This window comes from Amblyomma americanum, chromosome 10 (assembly GCF_052857255.1).
Source record: "Amblyomma americanum isolate KBUSLIRL-KWMA chromosome 10, ASM5285725v1, whole genome shotgun sequence".
In the NCBI taxonomy this organism is placed as follows: Eukaryota; Metazoa; Arthropoda; class Arachnida; order Ixodida; family Ixodidae; genus Amblyomma; species Amblyomma americanum.
The window spans coordinates 99,539,564-99,559,208 of record NC_135506.1 but is presented as its reverse complement, the minus strand read 5'-3'; positions in this window follow the sequence as shown (position 1 = coordinate 99,559,208).

Here is a 19,645-nt window from a genome sequence, read left to right as displayed (position 1 = left end):
CCATCGGCATTCTTTTCCATTCATAGTGCCCTGAGGGCGTGTTGAATGCCGTTTTCTCGGCATCTGCCGGATTCATTGCTATCTGCCAGAATCCCGCCGCCATGTCCATTACCGTGAAGTACCTGGCAGAGCCCAGCTGAGAAAGCGTCTCCTGTATATTGGGGATGGGGTATGGATCGATGCGAGTTACGGCATTTAGTTTGCGGTAGTCCACTACCAATCGATACGAGCCATCTGGCTTTTCCACCAATAGTGCTGGTGCTCCCCAGGGTGCCTTTGAGTGTTCGATAATGCCGCGATCAATCAGGTCCTGCACCTGCCGCTCCATCTCCTCACGTTGGGAGTAAGGAATACTGTACGCACGCTGGTCAACGGGCGATGAAGTGCCGGTTTCTATCCTGTGCTTTATAACGCCACAGCAGCCCAAATCCAGGTTGGACGCGGCGAATACCTCCGAGTAGTCGTTCAGCAAACCAGCCAGAGCCTCCCTCTCCCTGGATTTTACGTGAGAAAGATTGAACGACACCTTTGGAGCAGCCGAAGGACTAGCATGCTCTACAGTTGCGAGTACCGTATCGGTGGGCTCACGTTGCTCTATCGCAGAGGTGAAGAAAGCCAATGTTTTGTTCTTGGGAAGGCTCAGTGGCTGCTGGCTACAGTTAACCACCCGTAGGGGCACTCTGTGGGCGTCATTAACTGTCACGAGGCACGCGGCTGCCTTCAGGCCATTGCTGAGAGAGTCGACCGGCTCAAGCACTCCCACGGCGCCGCTCTCTACATCTGAAGGCACAAACGCGTACAAAATGTGCTCCGACCAAGGAAGGACGACCGCCTCCTCGACCAGCCGGACGGCAACCCGCGAATATACCTTTTCCAATGATCCCACTGTATGACGGGTGTCAATATCGGTAATGCGAATCTCAGCCCCTCTCCTGTTCAAAAACGGAACTTTTGAGCCGCCCGCATTAACCTCTTCCTCAGAGAATGAGACTACTACCTTCCCTTTTCTCAAAAAATCCTGCCCTAATATACCTGACACTCCGTTTGGCAGAGACACCGTGTCCGGGCATACGTAGCAGGGGTGCTCCAATGCAATTCCGCCGAGAGAGAAGTGTAACCGGTAGAGTCCACTAATGCCAAGAGGATCCCCCGTTATGCTTACAAATTTGGTTGCCATACCACCAGACGCTTCCAACACCTCGCGGTCCCCCTTCCTTCGAAGCGTGTTAAAACTGCTCTCCTTAAGCAATGTCACCTTTGACCCCGTATCTATCAACAATTCCATACAACAACCATTTAACTTGCAACGCACAACAGGGCATGCCTCGTCGGCCACACAAACTACCACCACCTCATCATCTACTGCTCCCTCCCCACGCTCCTCAGGCTGGGGAGGACTAACTAGTTTTTTGACTCGGTATCTGGAGCCCCGCTGTAGGCTTGCTTAGGGCGTGTCTCGCCTGCTTCTCTTTGTGGCTCCCCACGGCGCACGTTTTGGCAGAACCTGGCGATGTGTCCGCGACCCTGGCAAGCGAAGCATACGATTTCTTCAAAATCTCGCATACCGCGCCTGTAGCTTTGTGGCGGTCTCCGGTTTCCAGCGAATGGGCGCTGTTGAGCGCGCGCTTCAACCTCGCATTCTACCTGCTGAGATAGCAGCTGTTCTAAGCGATCTAACCGCTCTGTCAAGAGAGCAACCTCAGGGTTGAGCACCGCTCTCTCTATGACGCGTACTCTCGCTGCGGCTGTCGTTAACGCCTCATTTTGTTCCTCATCCAATGCGGCCTCCACGGCTTGGTCGAAATTGCTCGGCTTGCGCGAGAGCACGAACCGGTGCACGGGGTCTTGCAGACCAGCCACGAACAAAGCGGTCATTTCCTCTTTAAGTATATCCTCCGCGTATTTCTTCTTAAGCTGGTCTCCTTCCTCCTCCCTGCTTAACGTATCGCGCGCTAAGCGCTGAAGCCGCGACGCAAACGTTCGCACGTCCTCCCCTACCATCTGTCCGGCGTCACGGAACCTCTGTACTCGCACGTGACGTGGTTCAGTGTCAAAATGCTCAAACGCGAGCTTCTTAAATTCCGCAAATGATTTTGTGGATTTTACTTTTTCGTCTCGCCATGCAAAATCATGAGCAGCTCCTGCCATCTTACACCTCGCCATTCCCAGCATTTGAGCATCGGACCATCCCCCCATTTTCCCAATCTCTTCTAGCATGGAAAAGAAATCGCAGATTGGAACCCCTGTCTTATCTCCCGTAAACGTCGGAATGACGCTTCCTAATGCCAGCATGCTTGCTCCGAGCGACGGCTGTGGAGTGGGAGCTCCCTCAGATACAGTCATTTTTTTTTTCAAGCCCTCCAGTGCCTTAAGCCTCTCAAATGGGGGTAAAAGTCCCACAATCAGTCCCGTGATTCCCTTTTGATTACAATTTTGAAGTCATGAATGTCACAGCATTCAGAGGACATTTGCTTTTGAGACCCCACTTCTGACACCAGTGTGATGACCCCCATAATGCGCAGGTCCACACGGGACGGAGAGGCAAAGAGACACCGTATGGCTCAGTTTAAACAAACAGGTATATTCAATAATTACACATGGTTAAGGTTATAGATCAGAGGCTGGGGCGTCCGAGCTTACGTGCCGACGACTTCATGGGGGCGATGGAGTGGCTCCGGAGTTGGGCTCGAGCGGTTGCTGGCAGAAGCTGCACGCCGTCGGGCTTCGGCACTGAAGGCTCTCTTGGCGAACGATGTCGTCCTCAGCGTGTATGCAGTAGAATTTCAATAGTCGTCCGTTTCTTCGAGGATGGTTCACAAACCCTTCCTCTAGTGTCGTTCGGCTTGGAAGATGAACAGGAGGCGAGCTTGTAGATGATGACAGCAGAGCATAATTTTACAACATACATATACAGAGAGTTAAACTGGAAAAAGCAGAACTGAATTTACAAAAGAACAAACTTTGCACTACTTTACTCATCGACCGGGCAGGTTAGTGCCTAAGTAGCATCACATTACATGCTAAGCATGGAGCCCCAGCTCAGACTGGACTGCATCCGTTTACATGTGCTTTTAAGCACTTGATTAACAAAGGACTAAGGGCGGTCATTTCCAGTGGCCCGCCCAAAGCATCAATTCTCCAATCCAAAATAACATGCGAGATGGGGACCACCCCTTTGGGTTGGGCTTAGCCTCGAACCCAGAGTCTGTTAACAATACAAACTAAATAAACAACAAAAACGCCACCACTCTCTCTCAAGTGAGAGTATACACCGGCTCTCTCTTCGGAGCTAATTCACTAGCGCCTGTCTTTCCACATTCTTGGCGAGTACTGCCTGTCGCCATGACAGGTGTCCGTCGCGGCCCTTCTGGGAAGCTGTGGGTGCCTTCCCGGCGATAGCCCACGACAAAGGGGGGGGAGGGAAAGAATGTCGTCTTCGCGGTATCGCATAGCGTCGGCTGTGGTACGGCGCGCTCTGGCCCGCTGACAGCTCCCTTGTCCTGGAATGTAACCGGAAATTGGGGAGGATAAAGGCTGTTTCCCCGGGGCGGCGGCGGGTCCGGTTTTTCTGGTCGTCACTCAAAGAGCATGGCTGGGTAATTGATGATACCGCTGTCACGGGTCTCCGTCTACGCCGCGCCGTCGAACGTGGATCCTCGTAGCACACACGGAATGTCACAAAAGAAAGCCCGCGAAATATGAAAAATACTACGTGACAGGGCGCTTGCGCTAAGTTATTGTGCTGATCTCGAGCGTGCGATGGATGAACAAGGCCGGTGGCAGCGAGACTGTGGCCCGTGACAGCGCGTTATGCCTGATGTAGGCATCTGAGCATGCGGCTCTTATCGCATGACGCCGCAAATGCATGCTGCTGGCCGAGCGTTGCGGATGCGATCAAGCGTCCGAGGCTACGAAAAGGAAAAGAAGAAAATAGCATTTTGATTCTGCTTTAAAGAAGGACCGGGCGAAGCGCGTGAGACGGCTGCTGCAATTTTGCCATTGCATTCAAATTCCCAGGTAGTTTTTTAATTGAACGATGATACTACAACTTTAAACCTTAGGGTTTCAGTAACAGCCGATAAATCACACGGGAACAAAACTGAGTACTGCTAAAAAAACAACCGTGGCCATATTCTAGCAAGTTTACGCATGACTTCTTCAGATGACGACTCTTTTCGCACTGGCCCCACCTGCTTTCCCTCTCACAATTATTGTCTTCCAGACGTTCTTTTTTGATCTCGCACCCCACACGTTCACTTCGCCTAGCGGAGGCAGTATCGGGTGGCCACGTCTCGCTCCACGACTGGGCATCGCGTCCAGAGTTGAGCATAATGCGTTGCTCTAGGTGCGTCCATTGGACACAGAAGGTGGGAGGTTGAACTATTTTAATGCTGGCATGCAGAGACGCGTCCAGGCTCAATGACAATTGAGCGTGCATATGAGGCGCTTTGACAGACTGGCTTTTACGAAGAAACGACATAAATCTCCAATCGCGGGCGAGGACATGGAGACAGATATTCCGTGAACATCTTCAGACACAAATGAAACTGTTCGTAGTGTGGGTGTTGAAGGTGCAGGGTGAAATTCAATGCACATAATACTCAATTAGGGAAAACTTCATCTATACCACATGCAGCTGCGCCAGATGTTGGAGTCCCGCGCTTTCCAAAATCGAAATGACTTTGCAATCTCGATTCTAATCAAGAGAGAAGAGGATCCCGGCATTGTAAGCAAAATACTGTAGACCAATGAAGCAACCATCTCCTGTAATTCCCATGTGACCATCCACAGCGCTCGTTGTTGGAGCGACGAAAACCCTTACCGGGTTCTGAAGACGCATCAGCAATATCAGTGGTTGGTTAATGTTTGGTGTGGAATTTACAGTGGCACAATAATTCAGCCCGTGTCTTTTGATAACACGCTTCCAGGAGGAAGATACTTCAACGGTATCGTTGATAGGGCACTTAAGGATTTCCTTTGCAAAGCTCCATTGGCTAGGATCAAGGATTTTTTGGTATCGGCATTATGGTGCCCCTGCCCACTGCAGCAGCAAAGCTTGCAAATGTTGGGATGATGTCTTCCCGAAGCAGTTGACTGGATGGCATGGGCCCTTTTCTTGGCCGGCACAGTCGGCAGATTTAACTCCGCTCGATTTCTTGTTCTAGAGTTAGGTCAAGGATCAAATATATCGCACACCAATACAACATCAGACCACCCAAAAGAAAAAAATAATACAGATCTGCAAATCCACCCCTGACTCCATGGTCAAGAACACCACGGAACTATGCCTCTGAAATGCCAAATCTGCATTGCAACAGATGGCTACCTATTCGAACACATGTTATAATGAAGGGGCACTTTTTGGATTGAAGGTTGGTAACAAATCATTCCGGCCCTATCGCCGCCCTCCCCCCTCCCCCGCCCAACCTTCACCCCAAACGCCATTATATTCCGCCCGCCGGCTGCCCGCTCTTTCCTGTTTCAAGCATCAAAACATAAAGCTATGTTCTTGTTCTCTTTCGTACCCTTGGACGCTTGATCGCATCGGCAACGCTCGACGAGCAGCATGCATTTGTGGCGTCATGCGATAGCAGTCGCAGGCCCCGATACCTACATCAGGCATAACGCCCTGTCGCGGGCCACAGTCTCACTGCAGCCGACCTTGTTCATCCATCCTACGCTTGTGAGCAGCGGAATAACTGAGCGCAAGAGCCCCGTCAAGTTGTATTCTTTCATATTTCTCGGGCTCTTTGGAACGCGCAAAAAAAGACCACGTGGGATGTATCGTGTAGGAAACATTTTTTTTAGAAAATTCCGAATGTGCTCTACAAGTTTGCCAATCACACATGGGGTCTGCAGCCAATGCTTAAAAAGTTGATTAATTAAACTTTAGTGGTCGGCTAGTTATGAGGAAACTAAAATATAGTCTGAGTAACTTTAGACTGGCGCAAACACTATAGCATTCAGTTCAATTCACGTCCGAAGTGCCTTTCGTTTTTAAACCTTTGGCTCAAGTTACGTGGGACAACCTGTATATAGTCGCTGTCAAAAAGGGACACAAGGTGTTTCTTGGAAGCCCGCCACTAATTTTAAAAATTGGTTTTTTGAGGTAAAGGAGTACTTTTTGCTGCATAAGATTACAAATGTTGGCGCATGTCTGAAAACAGGCATACCATTTTAACTAAAAAAGTTGTTAAATAATTTTTCTTATTTATTTATTAAACTATTGGAGAGAAGCACTACGTTGTAATCAGAATTTGTTACAGGCCATTTTTTTTTAGAATCTCGAAAACGCAATTGCACTCACTGCTTGGGTTTAAAATTTTGGGTCATTAATCGCGCAATTCGAGAACCGCGCGTCTCCTGAAAGCGCAGAGGCGATGTCCATCAATTAGCGCCACGTGGCAGCTCCAGTGCGACGACACATTCTCTGCCCCGCCCACACTAGTGACGGAGTGACGCCATCTGATGGACGTCGGCTTTTCGCTCCCTGCGTATGTGCGGTTAACGGCCCAAATTTGTTGATCCACAGCGGTAAGGGTAATCGCGTTTCTGAAATTTTAATAACTGATATGGCTCTTACTAACGGCGGGCTGAAAATCTCTCATTGCAATCGCGTGCCTATTGGTAATAGTTAAATGGTTGACCGTTAGAATTTAGGTAACCATTTGGGTAATTTAGGCTAATATGATTCGCCTGTTTTTTACGCTCGCCAGCAGGTGTACTGCTATCATCAAGAAGCTTTTCTTAACCTCAAAAGTTTTTTTAAACGCTAGTGATTAGCTTCCTTGAAGCACCTGGTATAGCCTTGAGTTTAACATTAGCCTGCCTGTTGGCCGTCTAGGCCTGCGTGCACTAACCGACGAGTGACAGCAGTGTACAGCCGCTGCCCCTCACCCATGTTGGGCGAGGACATTGTCAGGGTCTCCACTTTCACTCGTCATCCCTCGCCTGAAACGCTAGTGTGTTCCCCCTGGAATCTTCAGTAAAATAAACATTAGATGCACTGCCTTTTCAGTGGATCCTTATGCTTGCATGTCTCCAGGGGTCATACGCATTCTGGGATGCTCAAGTGCACTTTATCGTGAAAGCTACATTTTTATTACTCCTTATATTGGAAATTAAATAATGTTACATGGCGGGCTGCCGAAAAATGAGGGGCGATAAACGATGGCTTAATGTCCGCTGGACTAGCGCGAGCGTTCCGTCCCACTCCCTTGCCAGCTTTGTCTTATTGATGGCACTACCGGGACCATCGAGCAATCGGTGAATGAAAGACACCGACGAACAATCACGATAAATGGTGATGGCCTTGAGAGGACGGTACAACAGAAACGGCAAGGTAGTGAAGTGCTGGCCACCACGGTGAAAAAGGTGAACGAGTGAGTCCTGGTGAAGCTTCCGGGCCGCAGGTCGCCAGGAGCCGAGGCACTTAGATACGCAGAACAGCATGGGCAGGGGAACGGCGTCTTCATATGTGAGCGGCGTCTCGAGTCGTTGGGTGTGGTAGTGTGTGGTCACGGAAGCATCGTCATTTCGTCTTGTTTTCTGGTCGTGGCGGGGCGGGGGACGGGTTGAGCTGAGCGGTGAGGGCGCTTCTGATCTGGCAGGCTGGTTTCAATGCCGGGCGTTGCGGACCAGGAACAGACGGCCGACGACCACAGCAGACGAATGACAACGATGCTCCGGGACCAGGATGGCGATGATAGCTCTCACCATAAACCAAATGTTACGTGGCGGCCAGCCGAAGAATGAGGTGCGAACGATGGACTAGAGATTATTTAACGTCTGCTCGCCTAGATGAAGGAAGAAAGGAAGGCCTCAGACGTTGGTGGCACATACCCACTACGGGGGAGTGGCCAAGACACAGGCGGTTAATTACTGGATACAGGAAAGTTTTGACGGGAAAAGAAGTGGCAATAGTATGTAGTCTGATATATTGAAAGAGGGAAAGAAAGGGGTCCAGTTAACTTCGAGATCGAAGACGGGACAATTGCTTAATGTGCATAATAGTACACAATGCCTGTAATGTTGCAATATCGTACTGACTGAGAGCGGGAAAAAGAAATTAGAATGTGAGTCGCTGCGTTTCTTGAAGAAAATGTTGCACAGCAGAGCGCACACTCCTGTCGCTTCGTCCAAGCAAAGAAGCGCCAATGGAAAGAACAACCGCGGAAGACACAGGCAAGCCCAGTTGATGAAATGGAATTTGCAAAAGACGCTTCCTCAAATGAGAAAAGCGGCGGCAGAACAGCAGGAAGTGATCTATTGTCTCAGGTTCGGCACAAAAAGGGCACAGTGGGGAAGCTGCCAGGCCAGATCTGTGAAGGTAGAAATTTAGAAGGGGAACCCGGCAACGCAAGCGCGTGAAAGAGACCTCTAGTCTGCGTGAGCGCCAGTCTTTGCTACTCCAAGGATGCAGAAGATGCTGATATTCGGGAGATGATGTAAGAGCCGAGGCAGCAAATTCCTGAAATATTGTGTAGCTGCGAAACCTCACCGCAGCTGTATATGCACACGATGGTAGCACAGCAACAATTGGGCCCCTGAGAGAGTCTCTTGCTAAGGAATCTGCAACCTCATTTAAGTGAAAGCCCATGTGCCCTGGTACCCAAAGCAACCTTACCCAATTTTAAATGGAGCGGAATCAGGAACTTAAAGAGGCGTAATGGCCGAGAGTCAGTGGGTGAGGATAAGGAAGAGCAAATGGACAGAGAGTCTGTCATAACCACGACCTGGGAAACGGTAGATTCTCATTTTCGTAAGGCTAAGATTACTGCTAATAATTCATCCAGAAAAATTGGAGTGAAGTCAGGAAGACAGAGAGAAAAAGACCAATCCATTGAAGGTGAAAAAATTTCCGCACCTGCCTTTTCGCGATCCTGCGAGGCATCGGTAGCAATAAGAACAAGAGAGGGAAAGGACCTTAGGTGGTCCTGCAATAGACCCTGAAGAAGCGGGAAGGGCTGCAGCTTTGCATTCGATGAGAAAATGTGATCGAATTCAATCTCGACAGATGAGGAGTTGTTATATATTTGGCGGACATCTGTGAAATGAATATTTATGCGATCAAGGAGGGACTGCACGTAACATATCTTCGGGGTATGAAATCGACACCAGGCAGCACTAAAAAAGGCGGAAGGTTGACTGAGAAATATTATACTGGAAGCGTGAAGAGGTGAGTCGCACAATTTTTAAAATGTTTGAACTGTTAAAAGGCGAAACCTAGCTGATAACGAAGGCATTCGCGCCTCAAGGTGCAGAACAGCATTGGCGACATATTTTGGAAGTCCCAGACAAAGGCGCAACGCCTCACTCTCCAAAAGCACAAGCAGGTGAAGTTTATAGGCAGGAGCTCCTGAGAAGAAAACACACCCGAACTCCAAAATTGGGCGGACGTACATTTTATAAATCATCAGAAGCATATGCCTTCTCATGCCTGACCTAGCACTAAAAAGCCTGCGCAGGATGCCAATGGCCCGAACTCCTTTTGCAGAAACTTGCTCAATGTGCGGCCGCCAGGAGGGAGTAGAGTCGTATATTACACCGAGATACTTCACCGTCTGAACTTGAGGTATTATGTTATTTCTATAGACCAGGCAGATATTTACAGGAACAGAAACTGGAAATACTAACAATGCGCATTTCTTCACATTAAGGGACAGATGAATTCTTCCTAGCCAGTTGTCAAGAACATTGAGGTAGTTCTGCAGGGTTCGATAAAGAGTGTGAATGTCACCTGCTGATGCAAAAAAATGTAATATCGTCGGCGTACACATAAGTTTTCACATTTTGAATGCATGGAATTGAGCTTAGAAAAATGTTAAAAAGAACAGGTGAGAGAACTGATCCTTGCGGAACACCTCTTGTCTGTGGAAATCTCCACGAGGAAACACCATTTTGGCAGCAGTAAAATTCTCTATTTTCCAAAAAAACAGAAATCCAGGCTACAAAATAGCTTAGGAAGTTGAGTTCCTGTAATCTCAGTAACATAGTCGAGTGCTCCACGCTGTCGTATGCTTTACTGACATCCAAGGTGACAAGCGCAGCAAACTTTTTTCTCATCATCATCATCATCATCAGCCTTACTACACCCACTGCAGGGCAAAGGCCTCTCCCATGTCTCTCCAATTACTCCTATCCTTTGCCAGCTGCATCCACCCTTTGCCTGCAAACTTCTTAATCTCATCCGCCCACCTAACCTTCTGCCGCCCCCTGCTACGCTTACTTTCTCTTGGAACCCACTCCGTTACCCTTAAGGACCAGCGGTTATCTTGCCTTCGCATTACATGCCCTGTCCAAGCCCATTTCTTTCTCTTGATTTCGACTAGGATGTCATTAACCCGTGTTTGTTCCCTCACCCACTCGGCCCGCTTCCGATCTCTTAACGTTACACATATCATTTTTCTTTCCATGGCTCGCTGCGTTGTCCTTAACCTAAGCTGAACTCTTTTCGTTAGCCTCCACGTTTCTGCCCCGTAGGTGAGTACCGGTAAGATTATGCTGTTGTACACTTTCCTCTTGAGGGAAATTGGTAAACTGCCACTCATGATCTGCGAGAATTTGCCATATGCGCTCCAGCCCATTCTTATCCTTCTAGTTATCTCCCTCTCATGATCTGGATCAGCTGTCACTATCTGCCCTAAGTAGACGTATTCCGGCACAATTTCTAGGCTCTCGCTGCCAATTGTGAACTGTTGTTCCCTTGCTAGGCTGTTGAACATTACCTTGGTTTTCTGCATGTTAATTTTTAGACCCATCGATCTGCTCTGCCTGTCTAACTCGTTGATCATGATTTGCAGTTCACCTCCTGAGTGACTCAGCAAGGCAATGTCATCAGCAAATCGCAGATTATTTAGGTATTCTCCATTTATTCTTATTCCCAACTGTTCCCAATTCAGGCTTCGAAATACCTCCTGCAAACATGCGGTGAACAGCATTGGCGAGATCGTGTCTCCTTGCCTGACGCCCTTCCTTATTGGAATTTTATTGCTGACTTTATGGAGGACTATAGTAGCTGTGCAGTTGCTATATATATCTTCCAGTATTTTGACATAAGGCTCTTCTACCCCCTGATTACGCCATGCCTGTATGACTGCTGAGGTTTCCACTGAGTCGAATGCTTTCTCGTAATCAATGAAAGCTATATATAGGGGTTGGTTATATTCTGCGCATTTCTCTATCACCTGACTGATAGTGTGAATATGATCTATTGTGGAATATCCTTTACGAAAGCCTGCCTGATCATTTGGTTGATTAAAGTCTAACGTTGCCCTGACTCTATTAGCGATTACCTTAGTAAATACTTTGTAGGCAACGGATAGTAAGCTGATCGGCCTGTAATTTTTCAAGTCCTTGGCGTCTCCCTTCTTATGAATTAACATAATGTTTGCATTCTTCCAAGCTTCTGGTACAGTTGAGGTCATAAGGCATTGCGTATACAGGGTGGCTAGTTTTTCTAGCACGATGTCCCCTCCATCCTTTAACAGATCTTCTGTTACCTGATCCTCCCCGGCTGCTTTCCCCCTTTTCATTGCTTCTAAGGCTTTCTGTACTTCATCTTTCGTTACTGGTGGGATGACGCATTGCTGTGCACTGCTGTCTTTCTCATTAGCGCTCTGATTACATTGACTACTGTACAGGTCTGCGTAGAACTCTTCGGCTACGTTAACTATCTTATCTATATTGCTAATGACATTGCCCTGCTTGTCTCTTAATGCATACATCTGGTTTTTACCTATGCCTAGTTTCCTCTTCACTGTTTTTAGGCTACCTCCGTTCTTTATAGCATGCTCGATTCTCTCCATATTAAACTTCCTTATGTCGGCTACCTTGCGCTTATTTATTAACTTTGATAGCTCCGTTAGTTCTATTCTATCGGTAGTGTTAGATGCCTTCATGTTTTGGCGCTTCTTAATCAGATCTTTCGTCACCTGAGATAGCTTCTCGGTATCTTTTCGAACTGTCCTACCGCCTACTTCTACTGCGCACTCCGTAATTATTGATGTCAGGTTATCGTGCATTGAATGAACATCAAGATCATCTTCCTCAGTTAGAGCCGAATATCTGTTTTGCAGCGCTATCCTAAACTCCTGTGCTTTCCCTCTTACTGCTAACTCGTTAATGGTCTTCTTCGCTAGCTTCTTCCGTTCCCTCTTCAAGTCTAAGCTAATTCTAGACCTTACCATTCTATGGTCGCTGCAACGCACCCTTCCGAGGACGGCCACATCCTGAATGATGCCAGGTTTAGCGCATAGTATGAAGTCGATTTCATTTTTAATCTCATCATTGGGGCTCTTCCAGGTCCACTTCCTGTTTTCTCGTTTGCGGAAGAAGGTATTCATGATCCGTAAATTATTTCTATCCGCGAATTCGACTAATAACTCTTCCCTGCTATTTCTAGAGCCTATCCCATAGTCACCTACCGCGTGGTCATCTGCCTGCTTCTTGCCCACCTTCGCATTGAAGTCGCCCATCAGTACAGTGTACTGCGATTTTGCTTTATTCATTTGCGAGCTAATTTAATACGACTCTCAAGCTCAGTATGAGCACACCAAATTGAACAACCCGGCCAGAAACCAATTTGACATGGATTCAATACAGCATTTTTTGAAATGAATGACATGACACTGCTGAGAAGGACCCCTTCCACCAATTTCACTAGGTTCGATGTTAACGAAATAGGGCGTATATTGTCTAAAGTTAAGCTCTCCCCTTGCTTTTTAAGCAATGGAACTATTTCAGCAAGACGCCACTCATGAGGTATCCATGGACCTTTAATAGAATGGTTAATTAGAGCCAACAGGTCTGCAGGAGATTCATTGAACAAAATTTTGATCATAGATGAAATGACCTTATCGGGGCCAGGAGCCGCTGGGGATAAGCGCAGGACAATTTGCGACAGCTCAGGCATAGAGACCTCAGTGAAATCACTTGAGGTGCATGTGAATATAGTAGGAGAAGGTAAAGCAGATGTAAAGTGAAGCTCTAGGCCACACGCAATATCCTCTAAGGCCTTTGCGATGTCAGCAGGGGACTGAACGAGGGATTCAATGTTGGCAGCCGGAGGAATCAACTTGTTGCGCCTCATGAAATTAATCAAAGTTCGTTTACTTCCTGATTGGGAAAGGAAATCATAATTATTTGTATTATACTCCTCCTTTGCACGGGCGACAGTGCGCTTAAATGTTGCTGCAACATAGTTATAATCCAGCCAATTTTTTGGGCATTGATTGATGAGAAGTTTCTTCCAAGCTGCTTTCCGTCGTCTATATGCACGCGTGCACTCCGCATTCCACAATTCTTCGCGATTGCACCCTTTGTTCTCTTAACCAAGAATTCAGACTTTTGCCTTGCATGGTCCAGTACTGAACATAGATGGGCAGCCTTGCTTTCGGCACTTCTCTGAGCGCGAGTGTCTGAAGTGATTTGGAGGGCTGATTTTAGCGTGTCTTTAAAGCAATTGTAATTTATTAACGTGCGCTGCTGTCGCTCAGGAAGAGTTGATTTACACGCAAACTTGAAACTAATCGGTAGATGATCACTGTTTGTTGCACAGTCAACAGGCGCCCAAGACATAACAGACTCCTGGGGAGGAAAAAGTTAAATCCAAGGCAGAGCGGCATTGACTGCGAACAAACGTAGGCAAGCCGGAATTGTTGCAGATCAAGTTGTTGCCAGAAGCCCAATCAAATAGTCAAGAACCAAAGCTGTCTGTTTTAAACCCCCAAGTCACATGGTGCGAATTGAAGTCGCCAAGTAATAGAACCTGAGATCGGCTACTAGACATGAGTGAGTCAAGGGGCCGAGTGTCACGCACACCAGACGGGAAATATGCATTAGCAACCGTAAAGGGCTGTTGACCTGGGACACTGAGGTCAACCGCAAGGATTTCACATTCATTGTCCGCATATTGAAAAGAAATGCATGCCCTGTGGCAAAACTTTGTAGATATGAGCACTAACAACCCTCCCCCTCGTGATGACCGGTCAAGCCGGAACGGATGGTAATCCTTGAGATGATAATTGAAATTTGAAGTCAGCCATGTTTCCTGTAAAGCAACTAAATCTGGTTGAAGCTGATTGCATAGGCAATTTAAATCTATTGAACCCGAGAATATAGATCGACAATTCCACTGGAGTACACTTAAGAACCCTATCTTGGCGGAAGTGCCGCAGCCGCGACTGCCTTTTCTAGAATCCTGGTCTTAGCGTTTTGACTTGCGTTACTTTTCTTTGTCTTTGACTGGGGGCAAGATGGACCTGCAATATTCAGAGGAGACCCACTTCTTTTATGGGCGCGGAGATCAGACTCCATATCCATACAATCCATAGAGGATGCGTCCATAACGCTATTCGAAGGAGAGGCCTGAGAGGTCTTTTGTTGCTCACATTGTTTTTGGCCCTGGAGCGGAATCGATTACTACAGAAGGAGGGGTAGCTTCCGAAGCCAAAGAAGACAAGAGCGGAGTGGTGGACGCCTGCAGAAGATTGGTCATCTGAGCAGCTATGACCTGCGAAATGCACGTGGACACGGTTTCCATAATGCGATCCATTGCATTTGCCACAGCTTTCTCAACTGCCGCCGTAATAGCCTGGGACCAACTAGAATCCATTATGGGTGGGCATTTGGCGGCCACACTAGAGTAGGCTGAGGCTCTCTCCTTGACTGCGGCAAAAGCCTCTCTCCGCGTGCATCTGCGCTTGTCTATAAGCTCGAGCACCTGAACTTCTTGTGCTCGTGCAGGACAGTCAGGCGAATCAGCAGGGTGAGCACCGCTACACAAACAACATTTCTCTTGCTGTTCAGGACATTCCTCTCTGCAATGACGTTCCCCACAGGCACAGCAGAGTAAGGCCAATTTGCAGGCTTTGCCGCTGTGGCCAAATCGCCAGCAGTTTTGAAACTGAAGGGGCCGAGAGTTAAAGGCATCTACTCGAAAAACCAATGGCCACACCTTAATCTCTGACGGGCAGAATATTCCTGCAAATGTGGCAATGACGGACTCCGTAGGAATTTTAACTCCGTCAACCATCCTGCGGCATCGATGGACAGCAATAACTCCCGCAGGCGAGAGGTTCTCAAGCGTTTCCGCAGGGCTCAATCGAGAGTCGACCCCTCGGACCAAGCCCTTGGAACATGCTAGATGAGGCGGAATTAATGCGCTCACCGGGTGGCTGGCGGAGGTCGTACACTTTAGACGATCTTCAATACAGTCTTTATCCGGCGACCGGCACAAAATACCACCTCTGCCGAACTGCCGGACATCGGTAACGTGCATAAAGTGCTTCGATGCGGAGTGAAGGGCCGCCTGCACTGCCTCCGGGTTGTGCAGTCGGATAGCACCTCCATCGGAAGGCGCTAATGCGACTGGAATGCTTGAAACACCGCTGCGGAAAAAAATATCAATTGGGAGCTGATCTTTAGGAAGAGATGCCGGCCAAGGGGAAAACCCCTGGCCAGGAGAAGAAGTAGACATTAAGCTCTCGTCCCGCACCCAATCACCCCAGAACAGGAGCAAACAGGCACAGACAAAAAGAAGGAGAAATTTAGCAAGCTAACGCAACACCGCCAGGTACTTAGCCACTGCCCCGCAGCCTGGGTACCTGAGCCACGTCAACAGAACAGCGACTAGCGAACAGGAACAGCGCCCGAACCCGAAGAGAACAGCACGAACAGCCAAAGCGCAAGGCAGCTCCGTCCCGCTCCACTCCGTCCCGCACCACTGCCAACTTCTTCTTATTCGTGACAATATTATCCTTCAGGGGCAGCTTGATGTGCTGTCCATCTTTTGGGGCCATTTTAAGATTTATAATGCTTCGTATCCTCGTTACATAATGAAAGCTATTTTTTACTCACCTATACATTGCAGCTTTGACCGTGCGCCGTAAGACGTGCAGCTATTTTCTAGTACAAAAAAACTTCGAAGGACATAGGCCTCGAGGGCAGCAAATTTACCAGCGAAGTGTTCCGTTGCTCACTAGATGCCATTGTTCTTGTTTCATGACATGCAGAGAATAGTACACAGCTGCCGGAAGAACGTTATCGATGACGGGGACTGTACTGATCAGTTATGTGCTCCGGAAAAACAGGACTTTGCAACCACTTTTACTTTAATCACCTAATAATAAAAAATAAAGCAGAGGAGGTACAACGTGTTGAAATCCGCCTGCTGATAGCTTAGTCAAAACGTTATTCTAGAAGTTTATTCATTTTTGCAAGAAATCACCACCTATATGACTATAGGAAAGCACAACGACTGTGGGAAAGCAGGAGCTTCAGGATTGATCAAAATACGTTCTTCTGGGCGCGAGGATCAGAATGAAGACCCGCAAAAATTCAGCGCAAACAATATGGTACTCGTTTTCTCTAGTCCGTTACCGTGGCAAGCAAATCCAGAAGAATATAATGTAATAATTGCGCCGAACTGGCTTCTTTGTGGTGCCGTGCACATTTAATTATGAATGTTACTCTTCTTTGTGCTATATAAATTATTTTACGACATGATGCCGTACTCAGCAGTCTGACCCAGCGCGAGTCTCGTCTGTTTGAAAGAGAGGGAGCAGACCTACATTCAACTCATGTCGTAGGAGGTTCTTGGTGATCAAAAAATTCTTACTGTGTCCCGACACCATGATCTATGCATTTGCTAAACCTCGGCGCCTGATTACTTAGGCGCCTTTCTAAAGCAAGGCAAGAGTCTACTCAAATGGAAAAGAGAGCAAGTTTCCAAACAGGAGAAGCTATTTGCAAGTCTTGAGTAACTTGCATGGGCATTCTTCACGCTGAAGCCGCCGCAGTGGTATACGTTCAAATACTTTATCCACAGATAAGGGAAGTATCACACAAAAAGCAAAAGAAAACGCAGACTATAACCGAGCTTTTGGAAATATTGTGAATGCCCTAAACGGTAATGAAACTCTATGGACGTCCCAATATTATTATCACATGGTTTGTTTAATTCACTATTTAGAAAGTTACAATTTTTACACTGCTTCATTATAATATTGTAAGCACTGTGAGTGACCTTCATCTTCATCTCAGCGTAATCATCATCGGTCATCGGGTCGTGCGAAGAAGACGAAGTGTTGCTAAGCTGTGACTAGTCGGTAGCTGCTGCTTCGGCCTACCTGAAGTAAAAAGGTGAATTTGCTGGTGCGTTCTTCTGCCTCACAAGTGGTGGAGGTGACTCCTGATCCCAGCGTCCTCAACGCGGCACCCCCTGGAGCTCCGTTCCGGTCGTGTTCTTGGCGGCACATCAACCGCCATGGCGCAGTCACATCCCCCTGCTCTCACCGTTCCGGCGCCTGTAGCTACCGATGGGCATCCCACGGCTGCCCATGCCACCTCTGCACCACTGACGTCCCAAGGTGCACTTGCTCAGCACCATTTGACCCACCCAACTTGGTCAGTTACCTCACGTCAGCGCGACCCTCCGGTTTTCGCCGGTCTCCGCGGTGACGACGTCGAAGACTGGCTACAGCAGTACGATCGGGTGAGCGCTTTTAACGGTTGGGACGCTTCTATGAAGCTACTCAACGTCTCATTCTACCTGAGTGACGTGGCTAACACGTGGTTCCTCAACCATGAGGACGCCATTCCTGACTGGCCTCAATTCACGACACAGATCCGCCAGATATTTGGAACTGTTGGTGCTGGTCCGACCTCTTTTCAAAAGAAGCTAGAGACCCGTGTGCAGCTTCCAGGAGAGACATACACATCATACATTGAGGACGTACTCGCCCTTTGCCGGCGAGTTAACAATGGCATGGTCGAGGCTGAACGTGTCGGACATATTTTAAAAGGAATTGGCTCTTTTGCCTACGCAGCTCTAGCTGCCCAAAATCCCGTCACGGTGGCAGACATTCGTGCCACTTGCCAGCGACTTGACTATCTACAGTCGCGCCGCCTCAACAACACCTGGGATCCGAGCCAAATTCCCGAAACTGATCTGCGCACCATCATACGATCTATAATACGGGAAGAGCTCCACAATGATATTTCGTCGGTTCCTGCCTTCTCACGCCCACCTGCTCAATCTACTGGGTTGCGTGGCATTATCAAGGAGGAGCTTACTTCACTCAATCGTCCCATGGCTACAGAACCACCAGCCCCTCCCTACGTTCCGACGTATGCTGAAGTCACTGCGGCTCCTCCTCCTTGTCCTCCTGTCCATCACGCGCCCGTCCCACCCAGCCTCGCCGCCCTGTCCCCGCGACCACCGGTGTATGGTAATTGGCGGCCTCTCCCACCTCGTCCAGTATGTTTCTACTGCGGAATCCGCGGCCATGTAACACGCGTTTGTCGCCGACGACTGCGAGATGAGCGTGCGAGCTATGGGTACGTTCGACGTGACGACGCCTACCAGCTTCCTCCTCGCCAGTACTACACCGATAATGACCTCCGTCCCTCTTCCTCCCCGTCGACTTCTCCTGACCGGTCTAGGACAGCACGGCCATCGCGTCGTCGCTCCCCGTCACCCTTTCGCCGGACTTCGTCGCCCCTTCGCCCTCCATCTTCAGCTTCTGCCCGCCAAACGGAAAACTAACCTGTGCAGTTTCCGGAGGTAAAACTGCACCGCCTGTCGTCGCTCCAATTCCTCCTCTGCTCCCATCAAACATGTTGACTGTATTCCTTGAGGGACATGAACTGGAAGCTTTAATTGATACCGGCGCCGCTATTTCTATTATGAAACTTGACTTGTGTTTAAAACTGCGAAAAGTGCGCACACCTTATACCGGTCCTCCTTTACGTGCTGCAAATGGACAGAATATTAACCCTTGTGGAGCGTGTACAGCCCGAGTCACCATTGATGGCATCTTGCACTTCATTGAGTTTGCTGTCCTATCCTCCTGTGTCCATCAACTCATCTTCGGCTGGGATTTCCTCCAAAACGCCTCAGCAGTCATTACGTGTTCCCCTCCCACTATTGAAGTCACTGAATGCAACATTCTTGCCGATAGAGAACCACTTTCTTCCCGTGTAGTTATGCTTGCCGATCACGTCCTCTATCCGGGCAACGAAGATATTCTATCTGTGACTTCTGACGCCGTCACCGATGGCGACGTCCTGATTACACCCAGCCCTCGTCTCCTGTCAAGAGGTATTATCATCATCGTGTCCCTTCTTCGCTTCTCCAGCGGTTCTTCTCTTCTCGCCGCATTCAACACCACATCAGAGCCCATTCTTCTGCGCCGCGACTCTACTGTTGCATCAATTGCTTCCGCCCAGCCTGTCACACTTCTTCCCATTTCCACCTCCGATCGCTCTGATTCATCCCCTGCCTCGCTCAGTGCAGCACTTCGCCACACGATCAGCACCGACCTGACAACAGACCAGACAGACGCATTGCTCGCTGTATTGAACAAGCACGCAGACTCGTTCGACGTCAATTCCGGCACACTGGGTCAAACCGCTGCAGCAACGCATCGCATACTCACCGACGGATCAAGCATAGTTAGACGCCGGCCTTATCGTGTTTCTCCAACCGAGCGCAAAGTTATTCAGGAAAATGTTGCTGACATGCTTGCACGCAACATCATACGCCCATCGTCTAGTTCCTGGTCATCGCCTGTTGTGCTAGTGCAAAAAAAAGACGGTTCGGTTCGTTTTTGTGTAGATTACCGTGCTCTAAACAGAATAACTC